The following is a 16,758-nucleotide window of genomic DNA, read 5'->3' as shown; positions in this document are numbered from 1 at the left end:
AGGGAGGTTGGCTCGTCCCAGCCACAGAAGGACAACTGATGCCGTGTGAAGTGGGTGAGACACTTCATTTGAGGTTGCAGAGTTGGGCAGGTCTAGGTCCTAGAAGGCCATCTGGGCCATGGCTAGTAGGGGGTTTCTCAGCCTTTTGTAATCCAGGCTTGTGAGCTGACACAAAATGAGATCTGTGGAGTGTTGCTTTTATAGCTGATGTTACAAGGAAAATGTCACTTTTATCTGTCTTAGGCTCCCTACTTTCTTTGGCTGGTTTCTCATAGGACACGTTTCATCTCTCATCCTCACATATATTTGGCTTCCCCATCTGTCCAGGCTAAACATCTCTAGTTTTATCAGTCATCCATACCTGTTGGATAGGTTCTTCAACCCCCAGGTTTCTGTCTTCACTGAGCAAATTCTAGTGTATCTCAGATCCTCAGTAATTGGCAAAGTGCAAGTGGTCTTTGGAGGGCAATGGAAGAGGGATGAGATCCCGGGGTGAGCAGAGTCATAGTTTTTGAAAGCACAGTGTCTGTTTCCAGAAACAAAGGATCTCTGTTGGGTCACGTTTCTAGAGTCCTGAGTGAGGAGGGGCCCTGTCCTGGGACTCTTTGTGAGCAGAATCTGATAGAGTTGTTTCTCCTGCCAAGAGTGTCTTGCACCCTCCAGCTGAACTTGCCCATATCAGTGTTATTTGAAGGAGTTCTTCTCTTGGCCTCAATTTGATTTTTCTTTTAGCATTTCGTACCATTGACACTATGCAAACAGCACAGATCGGGAAATATGCCTGGATTTCTTCAGAGACAGGCCCTGCACTGAGGACCTTTCTCACTCACCTCTGGACTCCAGCAGGCTAACTTCTTTCCTGGGTAGGCTTTCTTTTCAACTCTCCCCTGAGCATTCTTTTCATGGGGGGTGGAGTGGAGGTCCTTTCCTGATTGAAAGTGCTATCTGTATAACAGACCCTTCTGCAGAAGTTGGTGGGAGCAACCACCCAGCTGGTTTCTGTTTCCTTCCCACAACCACAGATCTGAGATTGCAAGGATTTACCAACTGGCTGCCTGTTCCAGGCACTAGCTTGGAGGTCTAGTGGGAGAAGCTCCCCACACTCCTCCAGGTCTCTGTATGCGCCCTTTGATTTACTGAGTCTCCCCAGGAGTCTGTGTTTTTCTAACAGAGAAGATAAGGGATTCCAGAAATTCTTGCTGCTTTCTCCCAGATAACTGGCTAAATTCCTCTCTTCTTCTGTTGAAGGGGTCTGGGGGCAAGAAAGAGTTGAGCTCAGGATGACCCTGATATTGACCTCTTTGTGTTTGTCACTTGTTGCTTGGTCCTTCTGATCAAGAAGATTGATTGGCTCATTTTTTTTTTTTTTTTTTGACAGGCAGAGTGGACAGTGAGAGAGAGAGACAGAGAGAAAGGTCTTCCTTTGCCGTTGGTTCACCTTCCAATGGCCGCCGCGGCCAGCGCGCTGCAGCCGGCGCACCACGCTGATCCAATGGCAGGAGCCAGGTACTTACCCTGGCCTCCCATGGGGTGCAGGGCCCAAGGACTTGGGCCATCCTCCACTGCACTCCCTGGCCACAGCAGAGAGCTAGCCTGGAAGAGGGGCAGCCGGGACAGAATCCGGTGCCCCAACCGGGACTAGAACCCGGTGTGCCGGCGCCGCAAGGCGGAGGATTAGCCTAGTGAGCCGCGGCACCTGCCGGCTCATTTTAATAATGATAATAATCACATCATTCATAGCCTAGACCTTGCCCTATTCCTTGAGAATTAGGTAACCTAGGTCGAAGTCCTTGCGCAGATCCTAGCCTGTGGTTGGTGCACAACCAATGGGTTTCATTTTAGTGCTGCTCAGATAGGGGGTGACTGTCCCCTTGAAATTAAGGGAATTGTCTGCAGTTTTTAGTCAGTGACGTTGTCGTGGATTATGTGAATGGCCTAGGCCAGTGGATCTCAAAGTGCGATGCTCAGAGGAGTAGCATCAGGCCCACCTGGGAACTTGTTAGGCAGAATCTCAGACCCCACAGCAATCTGTGTGTGACAAACCTTGCCGGTGATTCTGATGTCTATTTAGGCTTCAACAGTGCTGGTCTAAGCGTCAGCCCGATTTCTTTCCAGGATATGTCTCAGACTGTCTAGTGTGAAAGTCGCTACTCAGAAGGTGATCGTGATGGTATGGGAAACGTTCAGGAGAATTCTCACAGGGGTGCGTGTGTGATTTTGTGTTGGGGATTAGCTGGTAGTAGGATGGCATGTGGAGTATAACATGTGGCGGCTTGGGGTTGGGGTAGCATGACAAGCAAGGGCCATTGGGGATCACAGGCTCAGAACGAAGAGTCCAGGTGACATTTGTGTTGTGGGAACTAGAGGAAGAAAGAGGCTGGAAGCCTGGCTTTACCCTCCCTGAGTTCTCTGCTGTGTGACCTTGGACCAAGGCTGCCCTCCCTGCTCTCTGCCTCCATGGACAATGCTTAGAAGTCTCAACTTTTCTGTCCTACTGGCCAGTACCACTTCTGCTGTGACTTCTAGATCACACAGTCTAGCTACAGTCAGGTCTACAAGCCTGGACTCCTTTCTGTTTTTCTTCAGGTGGTTTTGCATCTTTCTGTATGGCTCTTTTGTGTGTTTGATTTTGAGATTTAAGGCTCAGCTGAAGATACAATGTACTTATCGCTACCTGCTTGCAGGGCCGGGCACGTCTACCCTCCTTTATATGTGCCATGAGAGAGACAGGAGACATGGTCTAGACGTCTTTCTTGATTGCAGCTGGGTCCTTTGACCTCACACTTTGACCCCTGGTGAATGTCAAGTGGGTGTCCCTGTGCGAGGAGCTGACAGCTTCTGGGAAGAAATGAGAAGAGCTTTCTGCCACCTTTTGAGGACACTCAGGGTGTTGTAGGATAGTTTGAACAGTTATGGGCTTTTTTTTAAGTGCTACTGAAAAGATGATCCTCTGCTTGTTAAGGAGTGAGAGTGGGGTAGCCCAAAAGGAATTGCAGTGGGAAGCCTTGATTGTAGTGTGATAATAATGAATTCTAGATCCCCGTTTTGAATTCATCTTAGCATTAGGGCTGTCCCAGGCTGAAGTGGAAGTAAGCTGAGGTGAAGGGAAATCAGTCTGGGTCCCTGTGTGCTGGAGCTCTTCCCAATGCCCTGGCTTAAAGAGAGAACCAGGGCACTCACAGCTGTTGGCGATGTGGGCTGTTGAAAGGAAAGAGATAAAGGAGGAATGGCCTGAGGGTTCTAAAGGGACCAGACAAGCAAGGAGGCCTGAGTGGAGGAAGGAGAGAGTGTTGAAGAATTTGTGCTGAGGGACGATTATTTGTGCTCCCCTTCTCTCTTTATCATTTACTAAATATTTGTCCTTGCTGAATAGCAGCCAAAACCCTGCAAATTCTCTTGGCTTCCATGTGAGTTTGGCTAGGTTGTCTGTTCTGCTCCCTGACAATTCCCTGAAGGATTTCCTGATTCAGAGGGGGCCAGGGCAGAGAGCATCCCTTAAAAATCCTTCCTATTCCTGTTCCCCAAACCTGGGGCCAACCTTTCCTCACCTGTGTCCTCCACCAACCCCAGGTTTCAGTTTGCTTCTGCCATTCTGTTTTCCATTTTTCTAAATGGCTGTTTCTCTCCTTTCATTTTAATTAAGAGGTTCCTTTTCCATCTGAGCTATTGGCAAGGGTTTGCCAGGAGCTCCAAGGCTGAGCTGCCAGCTTACTGGAGTGTGACACAGCTGCTGAGGCCGCCCGTCTCACAGGCTCTGCCGGAATCCAGGGCTGTCACGTCAACAAGTGTCACATAGGCACCCTCTGCTTGCAGAGCTCCCCATGCATAGCCTTAAATAAATATCCCAGCTTTATCTGCCCTGCTCCCCATCTCTGACACCTTTTTCCATCTCTATCTGCTTTGCACTCATGATTTCTAGCTTCTCAGTTACCACCCCCTTGGGCCCCCATATATCCCCTCCCTTCCATCCTCCTCCATAAAATAAAGGACCCAAACAGCCTGGATAGTTGTAACAGAATGGTGAGTCTGCAAGATTGCTGTTTCCAGCCTGCTTGCAGGGTGCCTGGTTAGTCCTTGTCTGCAGGTTGAGTTGTTGGTTTGGTTTGGAAGTCAGAGAGTCCTGCCTGGATATAACTAACCTTTAGTACTGGCTGTGCCCTTTTTTGTTTTGAGAAGTGTTTCTCAAAAGGCACTGTGGTTTCTGCTTCCCTGTTGGAAGTTGTGTGTTGGTGGAAAAGTTTCTGTAACCTTTCAAGGTTTGTACTCTCTTCCAAGGGGCTCTCGGAAATGAAAATGGCCTTTTTTTCTTAAATGATCTCATAGATGATCAAAAGGAGCACATAAAAAGCCTGCTGGGAGTTTGGCAAAGTTGTCAGTGTTCTCTTTACCTTTGGTCTGGGACTATGGGTCTGAGACAGTGTCTCGCCAGCAGCCCTTGGCTGTCCTTGGGCCCTGGGGCTGGAGAGACACAGAAGGGGAGGCAGGAGGGGGATATTAATGCTTTGAGGAGGCATAACTTGTTTTCTTTCCTAGGAGAGGCATTTGAAATTGGGTTGGCACATCCAGTCCTGAGAAAGCCAGCTTGCAGGAGCTAGAATTTGATGTCAAGCATTATCTTGGAGGATTTGGCCAGCAGCACTTGGCTTGGGTGTGTTGCGTCTGCCCTGCCCAGTCACTCTTCAGAGGCTTATCTGCATCGCAATTGCTGTGCTAGTGGTGGAGGAAATGCTGGGGATGGTGTTCTCTGAACGCATGGACTGCCACTTAGAAGTTCCATGATCTTCGTAAAGTTTGTGACCTCTATAGTGAAATAAGGTGAGGGTAGTAACTGGAGTGTAATATATATATAAAGTACTTAGTATAGTGCTTGGCATGTAGTAGGTACTGAGTAAAAGGAAGCTGTTGTTGTGGATGATGGTATTGATGGTGGTTAATACTGATACCCATGTTACTAATTTCCTCAGGACCATGAAGTTGATGTCTTGTGTTTAATATCTCTTAAGTATCTTGCATGCCTAGCACTTATCACTGGGTCCCTTAATCGCCACCTTGCTGTCTATGAAGCTGTACTCCTAACCCCTCGGAAACACTGGTGATGTTGTGTTTACTAACATACCCCAGCATCTCCAGCACCTGGACAGTGCCTGGGACGTAGGATAGGCTCATGCACAAATGTTAAATAAATGGACAAATTCATCCAGATTTGTCCCTAGGCTACATGCTCTTCTATTCTATATCACACATCCTCTACTTTATATAAAGTTGGGTACCTATTTGGACTCTCTGCTTCTCAACTTATCATATTATTTGACATTTGCTTTCCCTTATTCCAGCCTGCCCTCTTGTCTTGAAATGAGTTTCAACTTTTCTGTTGCATTCTACCTCATTTTCTCCCTTCCTGTGTCCCTTGTCTTGCCCAATGCATTCCTCAATTATTCCAGCCTATATGAATCACATTCATGAAGTAAGGTTCTCATTGTTCTTGGATTGGGTGTTTGTCTGATAGTTTTATCTTTCCAAGCAGATTGTCAACTTCTTGAGAAAAGAAAAGCAGGAGGACTTTAAAAAGCTCATGGAAAAATGGAATTGGAAGTTTGATTTTGGTGCAAAAAAAAATTGAAATCCTTGCATGGTGTTTTTTTTTTTTTCCTAAAATGCATTTTTCATGAACCTTTTGAAGATCCATTGTATGCATGGATTGTCTATTCACTGAGGGTCATAGTAGGGCCAGGTGCAAAATTCGTTCTAAACAAAAAGTAAGCCATTGTTAGGATAATTACATAAATTGGACTGTTAGACAAAATGAGTAAATAAGAATGCCTTTGCTGATGGGACAGTCATTAGAGGACATTGTGTGAATGTGGGTGTGGAAGACAGTTTCAGCACCTAAATGTCTTATTAAGATTTGTATTTTCTATTTTCTCTCTCCCCAATTCCCAGTTTCACATTAGGTGTCTGCTCTGAGAGGTCTAGTGCATTGATTGGGCTGTTCAGGCTGGTTCTCACTCTGCAGCATTCTTGTTCAAGGAATCAGAACTAGAGTGTGGAAAGGATCTTAGTCATCCTTTAGGCTCATGCTCCTGTTGTCTTTCTTGGGTGTTAGATCCTCACTTTCTTTTCTTTCTATTTGAAGAATTCATATTTAAATGAAGGAAAATGTGGTAAGGTAAGAATCTGTCAACTGCCTTTGGGGAGGAAGGCATCATATTAGTTGGTGATCAAGCAAATAGGAATGACTAATGATGATGCTAGACCTGGCATTTATTTGGTGGGTTTTATTTACACATGCTGCCTTTGTTTCTACACTAAGTTGATTGATAGTCAACTATTTCTGATTTAAACTATAATTGATTGGTTGATTCATCCCTCAGTTAAGAAATCTTTTTATTTATTTGAAAGGCAGAGTTGGAGAGGGAGAGGGAGAGAGAGAAATCTTCCATCTCCTAGTTCACTCCCCAAATGGCTGCAACAGCTGGGGCTGAGCCAAGACAAATGCAGGAACAAGAAACTCCATCTGGGACTCCCATAGGGGTGTAGGGACCCAAGGACTTGGGCCATCTGCTGCTGCTTTCCTAGGTGCATTAGCAGGGAGCTAGATCTGAAGTGGAGCAGCTGGGTCTTGAGCTGATGCCCAGATGGGTTGCTGGCATTGTAGGCAGTGAGTTAACCTGCTTTGCCATGATGCTGGCCCCATTCATCATTTTTTGAGGCCCGATGTATAGCAGGGGAAGTCTCAGAGGGTGCAGCATGTAGCACATAGTAGCTGCTTTGTTAACGTTTGGGAATGATGAATGCACATGGAGAACAGGCCTGCAAGAATGTGTGGTCTGCTCTGGGTAGCAGTGAAGTGGCTGTATGAGCTCTGAGATGAGTGAGGGCTGGAGGGCATTGGTTCTCAGGAGAGAGTTGGAGGGAAACAGGAACAAAGAAGAGATACTGGATGGGTGTCACTTGAGCACAGCGATGGTGGAAGGCAAGGTATAACAGAAAGAATGGTGCTGTGAAGAAATGAAACATGGTATTCTGTGATAATAAGTCTTTTAACTACTCATACATCTCATAGACTGACAAGGGAGCTGTGTTGAGTAACAGGCTGCCTGGCACTTAGCAGATGGCCAGTATGCATTTACTGTGTGAACGGATGCAGGGCAGGAGACCCCACTTATTTTAAAATTTATTTGAAAGGGAGAGCAAGGGAGAGACAAACAGATATTTCATTAGTTGGTTTATTCCCCAAATGTCCTTAACAACCAGGATCCAGGAACTTAATCTGGGTCTTCCATGTGGGTGTCAGGGACCTAAGTACTTGAGCCATCATCAGCTGCCTCCCACGGTGCTTATTACTAGGAAGCTAGAATCTGGTGTGAATCCAGGCACTCTGATAGAATTTGTGAACAGCCCAAAGCCCAAAGCCTTTGCCCATCTCCCCCTTATGGTTTCTGTTCCTCTTTTTTCTTTTTCACACTCAATTCTGCTGGTTCAGGCAACAGCTTTTCACTTTCCACCTGTAACTACCTGAGAAATTGAGTGGAGTGGTTAGAATAGAGTTTAGTGGTGGTTCTCCTTTCCTTCTCCCATTCCGTTGTGAGAAACAGCCAGCAAGGCATTACTGCCTTGGTTGTTTACTGCTAAGTGCAGAAAATGCATGCTTGCAAGGGCAGAGTCTATGCCACTGAGTAATAATTAACTGCTAATGGCATTGTCTTGGGAACTGTATAGCAAATGATCCAGAAATTCTCAAGTTCACTTCAATGAGAGTTTTCCCGCCAATGCAAAGACCACACACAGACCAATCTGGAAAGGACAACAGGGAAAAACATTCCTGCTGGCTTTGTGCTGCTGGCTTAATTGCATGATGATGACTATTTCCCTTGCATTTCCTCATGCCCAGTGGAGGGCTCATGCATGCTGTTGCCCACTCAGCTCCATCTGGCAAGGGTTCTAGGATGGAGGCTCTGGCACATGGGATGTGGTGGTGCTGTTTCTAGCAGCTAGATCTTACCTGGGAGGTTTTAGGTCTTAGTATGAAGCATAACAAGTGAGTTGAACCTAGTCTGTTCCTAAACCTCTGGTCCTTATGAACCAGATGAGGTGTTTTTCAATGGAAGTCTGTGGAGGAAGAGCCTGGGACAAAGTCTAGAGGCCGGCAATTTAGGGTTCCTTGCACCCAGGCCCCTTCAGACTCAGGAGAGAGGGGACGCTTTGTTAAGGGTCACTCAGGCTAGCCTGGGTCTGCTGTGTCTTCTTTGCTGGGCTCTTTTCTATCATATAGCACCAATAGTCTGATGGTCACTTTTCTGAGTGAGGAAGTGGAGATGCCAGTCCTGGGAGTGTGTCACCAGGCTGAGATCACTCAACCTCCTGGACTTGCCCTGCCCAAGGCCATTGGATTCTTCCTTTGGGTAACTTATGTTCCCAGTTGGCCTGCTGTTTAGGGCTGTGCCTGGAGAGAGCTTTGCAGGAGGTGGGTTGGTCCTTCAGAGTGGGTGGGGACCGCCTCCCCCAGATTTGACTGACCTGGGAGCTGTTGTCTGAGCAGATTGCAGGAGGGATGAGCAGCAAAAGGTGTGGGAGAAAGTGATGCTCTTTCAGAGTCTTTGGGAGGGAGCTGGGAGAGAATGACATTTTAATTACACAGTGAGTTGTCAGCCCTATAATCTTCCCTGATGGTCCTTCTTATTTTCCAGGCATCAGAGGCATCTGCATATGAATCACAGATGCTGAGCCTTATGCTTTCTGATCCTGGTGATGCTGCTGTCAGTCTAACCTTTTGTGATCTTGTCCTGGGTGAAGAGGGTGGGAGCCAGCCTTTATGGGAACTGACAGGAGAGCCCCATTCTGGCAGTTCCAGGACTGCTTTAAAGAAACCCAAAGCAAAAGTTAATGCCAAGAGGCACCTGAAGACGATGCATAGTCCTGGATTATTCTTGCTCACCTGCCTCCTGAGAGGGTGGCCTCCCTCTGGAGGACCTGGGAACCACTCAGATTTCTTCCCCTCAACTTTGGAAATAAGTGTATTAGCGTGGTGTTTGTCAAGAGAAAATCTCCACGTGATTGTGTTTGTCTGACATTTAATTCACTCATTCTTTCATGGGTTTATTTATTGTAATAATATATAATATAATATAGTAAACCTTGTGTTATTGACAGCCTTCTCTGTGCCCTTCTTCACTGGCTCTGGGAATAAAGATAGCAGATGAGACACCCTCAGTGCCATCCTTCAGAGTTCAGGTGTGGACACTGGAGAAGATGGTTTGGCCAACACCCTCCTAATTAGATGAGACCCCTGAAGGCAGAGTAGGGGAGATGTCTGATCCAAGATCTCAGAGTTTTGGGGCCTTGCATTCCCAGCTGGATGATAAGCAGATGGTGGCAGGATCAGGTTTTGCTTATGTGCAAAATGCTCTGCAAGAAGCATCCACTCAACTGATGTGGATTGATTGATTAAATATGGTGAAGAAGTTCCTTCCAACTTCTAGTGGCTCTGCATCCCCATCACCAAAAGATTCCAGCCTCCTTCCTCTAGGAGGTTAAGCCTTGCAATATCCCCTGTATCTCATCACATATGGAGTTGTAGATTGCATCTGACCATCAGATTTTCTGCTTCTAGAAAAACGAGGACTCGAAGCAGGAGACTGGATGGAGGGGTTTTGCTGTCTGAACAGAACTTTGCAGTAAAGTCCCTTAAGGATGGGAGAAGGGGACAACACCATTTATATTGTCACGTGCTAGTTACTTCCTTACACTTGTTTTATTTGATCCTTTAACCCTGACAAGCTTCCAGAGGTGGTATGATCCCTGTTTTGCTGAGCATAAATAGCAGGTAAGTGACAGAGCAGACTGAAGCCTTGTTCCCGTCCTTTCCAGCACATTTTTCAGACTTTGTGAGAGGTATGCAGGTGTAAGGTATGTGTAATCCTGAGCTTTGAGTGGTTCTATGGTTTCCACAAGAAATGTCTGGGAGACTGAAATTCCTGGAAATTTCCCTGATGATCTGGGACTGGGGCACATAAATTGCATGTACATCTCTGTGTATGTGTATGTAAATTCTTGCCATTTCTCCTGCCCCTTAGAGTGAGCACTGATAAACCAACAGCCTTATCAGCCAGCCTGCAGGTACTCCTATGCTGAGATGTAATTGAATGAACCAGTTTTGACATTTAGCATTTTGTGGCTAAGACACATAATTCTGGGTTTGAGGACAACTGCTGTAGACTGGTCTAATTGTTTGATTTACTGACTTGAAATTAGGAATTCTGAACTCCGTATGCAACTGCATATTAAGCAGAGTTGCAAACTAGCACTTTGGTCCTTAAGTCCAGAGGGCAGTTGGTGCACAGTGACTTGCTGGCGGCAGCTATGGGTTCTGGAAGAAGGCAGGTGCCTGGCCGTTTTGCACTGGGAATGTTTTACCCTGGAGGACCTTAGGGAGCCCCTTTCATTTTCTCAGCTTCCGTTCTTCCATCTGAGCAGGGAGAGAAATAATTATTGGCTACTTGCCATCTCTTCTCCAGGACTGCCTTATCCAGAGGTTGCTGTGGTTCTGGGGAAAGGAGCCACTCACTGTCTAGGAAGGGGACAGCCCATGTGTGAGAACACACGTGTACACAGATACTTGCATATGCATATTTGGTGGTTTTCACCCTGTGGCCTTTTGATGATTCATTCCTTCAGGCTCAGAACCAGAACCTCATTCAGGACCTGCATGATGACATGGAAAGAATCCTTCACTTCCCAAAAGGCTGGGATGTGGTGAGCACCTCTGGAGAGGTGCTCTCTGGGACTCCCCTTGGGGCAGGCTACCCATCCTCTTCGGGCCCACAACACCGATGGAACAGAAATCTGGCCCAAGTGCCTGTGTGTCCTGTGAGAGCCTGGGGCCTGGCACAGGGGAGTAGAGAGGATTATCTCTAGAGAGCTTTGGAGCTCAGGACTTCTGCTGCAGCCTGGGGTTGTGACAGTGCTGGACGTGGCTCAACATGACATCACTCGCGAGGAATTCTTTGGGGTGAGATGTGGGAAAGCAACTTTTGGAGGATCAGAGAGTCTCCAAAGAGAAGGGACATACATACTGCTGTGGTGAGCTCCATCTTTGTCTCAGGAACCTGAGTGGAAAGCTAGACTGCACTAATAGAAATGCAAATCTAGAATAAGGGAGCTGAAAATCCCACTCCCTGGACATGAGTTAGTACATCTCATCTGAAGCCAACTGATGAATTCAGAACAGCAACATTGGAACATGTTCAGAGGAGAGTTAAAGAGCCCATCATGGTCCATAAGGATGGTGGCAGGTGAAACAGATTTTAACCTGGCAAAGGCAAAATTCAGGCTTTGATAGGGTTTTAAATATCCAAATGATTTGGGGGCAGGTGTTATGGTACAGTGAGTTAAGCTGCCTACCCCCCATATAGGAGTGACTGGGATCAAGTCCTGACTCAGACTCCTATGTGCCTGCATAGTCCAAGTAGTTGGGTCCTGACCCATCCATGTGGAAGACCCAGATAAATTTCCTGGCTACCCCCGTCCTGGCTGCTGGGCAGTGAACCGGTGGATGGAAGATCCCTCTCTCTTTTTCTCCCTTTGTCCACTCCCCAACCTTTAAAATAAACAAATAAAAATAAAATCTTAAAATCCAAAATACTGTATGGGGATCCATGTGTAATCACAGAGATCCTTACATTGAACTCACAAAACTCATGGTGGAAGCTTCAGGGAGAGAGATGCTGTTTAATATGAGAAAGAATGGATTTCATTTGGAGGCGGGTAGTTTTACTTAGCTTTTACCTTTTTAAAAAAATTTTTTTTATTTATCAGAGAGAGAGAGAGAGAGAGAGAGAGAGAGATTTTTTTTATCTGTTGGTTCACTCTCCAAATGGCTGCAACGATCCGGGCTGGGCCAGACTGAAGCCAGGAACCAGGAGCTTCTTCCAGATCTTCCATGTGGGTGAAGGGCCCCAAAGCACTTGGGCCGTTCTCTGCTGTTTTCCCAGGTGCATTAGCAGGGAGCTGGATCTGAAGTGGAGCAGCAGAAACTTGAATGGTGCCCATATGGGATGCTGGCATTGCAGGTAGCAACTTAACCCATTACACCTCAATGCCAGCTCATTAGCTTTTTCCTTGACAATTGAAGTGATATACACTCGTTGTAGAGTATGTGAAGAGTAAAGAATAAGAAAATTAGTGGAACACCTGTAATCCAAATTCAGGAGCAGCCAATATTAGCATTTATTTTCTTTGAAAAATTGAAATCATAGTACATAAACAACTTGGAATTCTACTTTTTATGTAAGAATACAGGCAAAATATTTAACTTTACATTTAATAACTTGTGATAAACATACTTTTAGCAATTTCATAGCATTCTACCCTAAGGATGTAATGTGATTTTATCTAATCATTTCCTATGATGTGGACCATTAACTTTATGTCCTAGTTTGTGCTTTTATGGTAAGCATTTTTAGGCATACATTTTTGTGTATGGTTTTGTTTTATTTTCTTGGGTTAGTTTCCTAGAAATGAATTTGTCAGGTCAGAGTGTATGACTTATTTTTTAAGCTGTTGACATATATTGCTATATGGTTTTACCAACATACCAGCTTGCATTCCACATTGATTAAGATGTTTTTGCTCCAGTGTTCAGAACACTTAACCTCAGCTGGCTTGAATGTAAAGGTAATGTATTGGCTTATACCACTGAGAAGGAGTAGGGCTAGAGTTAAGCTTTATGTATGCCCGTTTACAAGGTGTCTACCAATGTCTGTAGGACTTGGTTGTTCTCTGTCACCCAGCAGTAGGAGTTTGTTGACTACTAAGGGCCACAGTGGTGGCCTTTTTGGGGGTGGGATGTGTGTGAGTGGCTGTGCTTGAGCCTTGAGTCAAGTTGTGTCTTTGTGACCGGACAGGCAGCCTGAATCGCACAGACAGGCTGCCAAAGAAACCTGCTCATATCTTTGCTCCGTTAGATCTGTTTTGGCTGACTTGAGAAAGACTGTGTTTTTCCTTATGTTATCAGTCAAAAGAGGTAGATCAGAGAGTCTTCAGAGGGCTGTTCTTTGATCCCTCTTTCCATCCTCACATTTGTCTGTTTTTTCAATCATCCAGGTAATGTACGGTGGTGAGCTCTTGACTAGGAGTGAAGAAAGAGTGTGTTTTTCTTCTTCTTTAAAGACTTGTTTATTTATTGGAAAGGCAAATGACAGAGGGAGAGATCTTCCGTCTGCTGATTCACTTCCCAAATGGCCATAATGGTCAGGGCTGGTCCAGGCTGAAGCCAAGGAGCTTGGAACTCCATCCGCCTCTGTATGTGGGTTTCAGAGACCCAAGTATTTGGGCCATCATCTACTACTGCCTTCTCATGCACATTAACAAAGCAGCCAGGACTTGAATGAGAACTGCAATGTGGGATGCTAGCATTGCAAGCAGTAGTGTAACTTATGCTATAACACTGGTTTGAGAATGTGGATTCTCATCCAGGCTCTGTCACTGACAGTAGTGTTCTAATTGCATTGTCCAAAGCGTAACTGGGATCAGAAGGTAGAGAACATTTTCCAGAGTGTCTGCTTTTAGTGATTGTTAAATGTTGAAATGTCCACATTATGATGAAAAGGCATTACAAGGAGTATGGGAGCCACTCAGGGAAGATAACTGTAGGATGTAGAGCCTGTTTTAAAAATTTATTCATAGGGGCTGGTGCTGTGGTGTAGCGGGTAAGGCTGCCGCCTGCAGTGCCGGCATCCTATATAGGTGCTGGTTCAAGTCCTGGCTGCTCCACTTCTGATCCAGCTCTCTGCTATGGCCTGGGAAAGCCGTATAAGACAGCCCAAGTCCTTGGGCCCTTGCACCCATGTGGGAGATCCGGAAGAAGCTCCTGGTTTCAGATCAGTGCAGCTCCAGCCGTTGCAGCCATCTGGGAAGTGAACCAGCGGATGGGAGACCTCTCTCTCCCTCTCTGCCTCTCCTCTGTATGTGTAACTCTGACTTTCAAATAAATAAATAAATCTTTTAAAAAAAATCATTTGTAGATCCCTACCCCAGGATCACTCACCATGATATTAGAACTTGACTTTGCCTGTGATTTCTAGATATTTCCTTACTATTTAAAGGAGGCTCATACCAGTTCTGCCACTTTTAGGGAATCAAATGAAATGATGATGCATGACATAAGATGATGTTTTGTTTGATCTATCAGGCATCCAGGGCATAAAAGTAAGCTCCACCTTGCTTCTAATGGAGTTATCACATCTCATTCAACAGAGCCCCAGAGGAATTGATTTTTTTTCCTCTTCAATCAAGAAGTCCAGAAAGAAGTTTGGGAGAATATCCAGGAAGCACAAAGGATCAGCACATAAAGACCTGAAGTTCAGGAAACATATGCCACAAATGCAGATTTATTTCTTTGTACCCATTGCCTTCACAGGTCTCCTTGAGCCTTAGAGTCCTGCAGCAGCATGGTCTTGCTGCACTCATACCTATTCTCCACCTAAAAATGCAAGCTTTGTCCATGCCACTTGTCCTGCTTCAACCCTGCAGTAGCTAGTCCTTAGAACTGTGCAAACTCCCTTACATAGTCCAGAAGGCCGCATGTGAATGACCAGGCCTGGCTGACTTCTCTGCCTTGTTTATCTCCTACTTCTCTGCTGCTTGAGACTATGGATGGGAGACCAAATAGCCAGTCACTGATGATAGAGCAAGTAAAAGTGGATCATGTTGTTGTTGCCTTTGGCTGGGCAGGTGGGAACTGGGCATGGAACTCAAGTGGTATGTCACTCTGAGCAAAGTTCACAGTCTGAGCAGGGAGGAGGGAGGCAGTGTCATCCTACCCTCTTTAGTAGTCTGCCCTCTTTAGTAGTAGTAGTAGACAGTAGACTGTCTTGGGCACAGTCTGTGTTAGGGGCTCTTGTTCTGTAGAGATACAACTTTTCGATCAGTGCAGCTGCTCCCAGCTGTTCAAGTGGCTTTCAAAAGGAGGCGGGACAGAGGAATGTACATGTCAACCTCAGACTTTCTGAATTCCTAGAAACTGTTATGGATCTGAATCACTGGGGTTGTGTTGCTCTAATTATCTGAACATTGTATGTACACGTGTGTGGCTGTGGGAGCTTGCGTGGGATGTGAGTGGATGGTGGTTTGTTTACAGGGTAGGACTGGGGGCTGTGAGCAGAAGCTACTAAAAGCCTAGATTTTTGTTGAATTGGATAAGAAGATATCTGGGTTCTTTGTAACCAAACATTCTTGAGGACAAATGACATTGGCAAATGGTTTTGTAATACTTTATCTGATGCAAATATATTGCCAGAAATCCCATTGCTAATCAGTTGGTCTGGAGCTGACCAGAACTGATACTTTGCTTCTTAACGAATGAGAATGTGAAAAGCCCTCTAGGGCCCTCTAAGCCTCAGGCAGTTATTGAACAAAACTTTATTTTTTATTGTATGTCAGGCATGCTTGAGCCTGAATACACACATCAACTCATTTCTTCTCCCAGATACAGGATCAGTGTGAACTTTCTTTTAGGAGTGTTTAAGGAGCAGTCTTGGATTTGTTTTAGGTGGTCTGAGTGTTTAGCTAATGGAGAGAAGAGCTTACTTGTGCTTGTGCCATTTGATTGCAGGAGGAAGCATTAAAAATCAGCTGAAGCATGACATACTTCTCCAGGGAGTGTTCTGGTGTCATCACCATTGAATCCTCTTATTAAGGGGGACTTTGGAGGTATGTGGATAGGGTGATTGACCCAGAATTGGCAGTTTGGGAATTGTGGCTGTCTTGCTATAGGTCAGCCCTGTTATAATTGCTAGCTTATGTGTGAGCCAGCCTGCCAAATTCTGAACTCTGTAGACCTTGCTCCATGAGCAGGCTGGGGTTTGGGGGACTCTTAGTGACTCTTTGGTGGTAACTTTGGTGATGTCAGGAGTCATGCGGTCTTCATTTGGCCATGTTATCACTGCAGAGCAATTGTTCATATTTTTCAAGGGAAGACTTCTTTATGAGGGACCTGGGAGGCATCTAATTACATTTTGAAAGGCAAATCAGCAGCATGAAGTCTTCTAGGGAATGTTACAGCAGTAATCAGAAAACTCAACAGGATAGGAATAAAAGGAAAACAGAAGGGGAAAAAGTGTAATGTTCACTCATTGGCTGGAATAGGACAAAAGAACCTTTAGTTCAGGGAGCCCTGGGTAAAGAAATGGGTTAAATGGATTTAGGCAATTTAATCCTGTGTGCATTAAAAAAAAAGAAAGAAATCCTCTTGATTTCTAGTTTGTAGACTTCACTCTTTTGTGTTAGTCATATTTGTAAGAAGATGAGAAGACCCGATCATCATCTTCTATTTTTTTAAGATGCATTTATTTATTTATTTTGAAAGAGAGAAGGGAGGGGGGAGGGAGAGAGAGAGAGAGAAGAGGGAGATCTATTTCCCATCTGCTGATTTACTCTCCAGGTGGCCACAACAACCAGCACTGGGCCAAGCTGTAATCAGGAGCTAGGAGCTTCATCCAGGTCTCCCATGTGGGTGACAGGACCCCAAATTCTTATGCCATCTTCCAGGCTATTAGCAGGTAGCCAGATTGTACCTGAAGTAGCTGGGACATGAACCAGTGCCCATATGGGATGCCAGTGTCACAGTGGCTTACCCACTGTGCTACAGCACCAGCTCCAAGACACTGTTATCCATTTTAGAAGTTGGAGGCATGATCTGTCTCCCCCTGTATAAAACTGTATTTGAAACAAGCCACATTCATTTGTCTGTGGCTGCTTTTG

At 45.5% G+C, this 16,758-nt stretch overlaps 1 protein-coding gene across 6 annotated transcripts in view; it reads left to right on the top strand.

Moving 5' to 3' along the window:
• Positions 1-16,758, top strand: part of C7H1orf226 (chromosome 7 C1orf226 homolog) — a 342,221-nt gene that overhangs the window by 132,059 nt on the left and 193,404 nt on the right. For 2 of the 6 annotated variants that reach the window (XM_089299665.1, XM_051857182.3), the window contains exon 1: positions 15,462-15,708. The exons of the other annotated variants lie outside the window; for them this stretch is intronic. The gene's annotated coding sequence lies outside the window, so the exon portion shown is untranslated. Of the gene's footprint in view, positions 1-15,461; positions 15,709-16,758 lie in introns of those variants that run through there. 6 annotated transcript variants of the gene reach the window in all.

This window comes from Oryctolagus cuniculus, chromosome 7 (assembly GCF_051225735.1).
Source record: "Oryctolagus cuniculus isolate XC-2025 breed Fujian yellow rabbit chromosome 7, ASM5122573v1, whole genome shotgun sequence".
NCBI lineage: Eukaryota > Metazoa > Chordata > Mammalia > Lagomorpha > Leporidae > Oryctolagus > Oryctolagus cuniculus.
The sequence above is the reverse complement of the archived record's forward strand: the minus strand, read 5'-3'. Positions and strand labels throughout refer to the sequence as shown.